Source organism: Heteronotia binoei, chromosome 3, assembly GCF_032191835.1.
Source record: "Heteronotia binoei isolate CCM8104 ecotype False Entrance Well chromosome 3, APGP_CSIRO_Hbin_v1, whole genome shotgun sequence".
NCBI classification, from domain to species: Eukaryota; Metazoa; Chordata; class Lepidosauria; order Squamata; family Gekkonidae; genus Heteronotia; species Heteronotia binoei.
Window position 1 is genome coordinate 21,931,022 of NC_083225.1, and position 1,578 is coordinate 21,932,599.

A 1,578-nucleotide genomic window follows, 5' to 3' on the forward strand; every position below is an offset into this window, starting at 1 on the left:
AGGACACACTTATGTTCAAGTTAAAATTGGGGCTTGGTTTAGGGTTGGAAAAGATGAAATTTTCATATCACACTGAAGGGTATACTCTTGATTTGGAAAAATTATGGATGTTTTTCCATTCTCCATTATAGCCTATGAGATTCATTAGAGTGAATGGGCCAATAGGGTTAGGGTTAGGGTTAGAGTTCAGGACACACTTATGATCAAGTTAAAATTGGGGTTTGGTTTATGGTTGGATAAGATAAATTTTTCATATCACACTGAAGGATATACTCTTGATTTGGAAAAATTATGGATGTTTTCCCATTCTCCATTATAGCCTATGAGATTCATTACAGTGAATGGGCCCATAGGGTTAGGGTTAGGGTTAGGGTTAGAGTTCAGGGCACACTTATGTTCAAGTTAAAATTGGGGTTTGGTTTAGGGTTGGATAAGATGAATTTTTCATATCACACTGAAGGATATACTCTTGATTTGGAAAAATTGTGGATGTTTTTCCATTCTCCATTATAGCCTATGAGATTCATTAGAGTGAATGGGCCCATAGGGTTAGGGTTAGGGTTAGGGTTAGGGTTAGAGTTCAGGACACACTTATGTTCAAGTTAAAATTGGGGTTTGGTTTAGGGTTGGATAAGATGAATTTTTCATATCACACTGAAGGGTATACTCTTGATTTGGAAAAATTATGGATGTTTTTCCATTCTCCATTATAGCCTATGAGATTCATTAGAGTGAATGGGCCCATAGGGTTAGCGTTAGGGTTAGAGTTCAGGACACACTTATGTTCAAGTTAAAATTGGGGTTTGGTTTAGGGTTGGATAAGATAAATTTTTCATATCACACTGAACGGTATACTCTTGATTAGGAAAAATTATGGATGTTTTCCCATTCTCCATTATAGCCTATGAGATTCATTAGAGTGAATTGGCCCATAGGGTTAGGGTTAGGATTAGAGTTCAGGACACACTTATGATCAAGTTAAAATTGCGGTTTTGTTTAGGGTTGGATAAGATGAATTTTTCATATCACACTGAAGGGTATACTCTTGATTTGGAAAAAATTTGGATGTTTTCCCATTTTCCATTATAGCCTATGAGATTCATTAGAGTGAATGGGCCCATAGGGTTAGGGTTAGAGTTCAGGACACACTTATGTTCAAGTTAAAATTGGGGTTTGGTTTAGGGTTGGATAATATGAATTTTTCATATCACACTGAAGGGTATACTCTTGATTTGGAAAAATTATGGATGTTTTTCCATTCTCCATTATAGCCTATGAGATTCATTAGAGTGAATGGGCCAATAGGGTTAGGGTTAGGGTTAGAGTTCAGGACACACTTATGATCAAGTTAAAATTGGGGTTTGGTTTATGGTTGGATAAGATAAATTTTTCATATCACACTGAAGGATATACTCTTGATTTGGAAAAATTATGGATGTTTTCCCATTCTCCATTATAGCCAATGAGATTCATTAGAGTGAATGGGCCCATAGGGTTAGGGTTAGGGTTAGGGTTAGAGTTCAGGACACACTTATGTTCAAGTTAAAATTGGGGCTTGGTTTAGGGTGGGTAAGATGA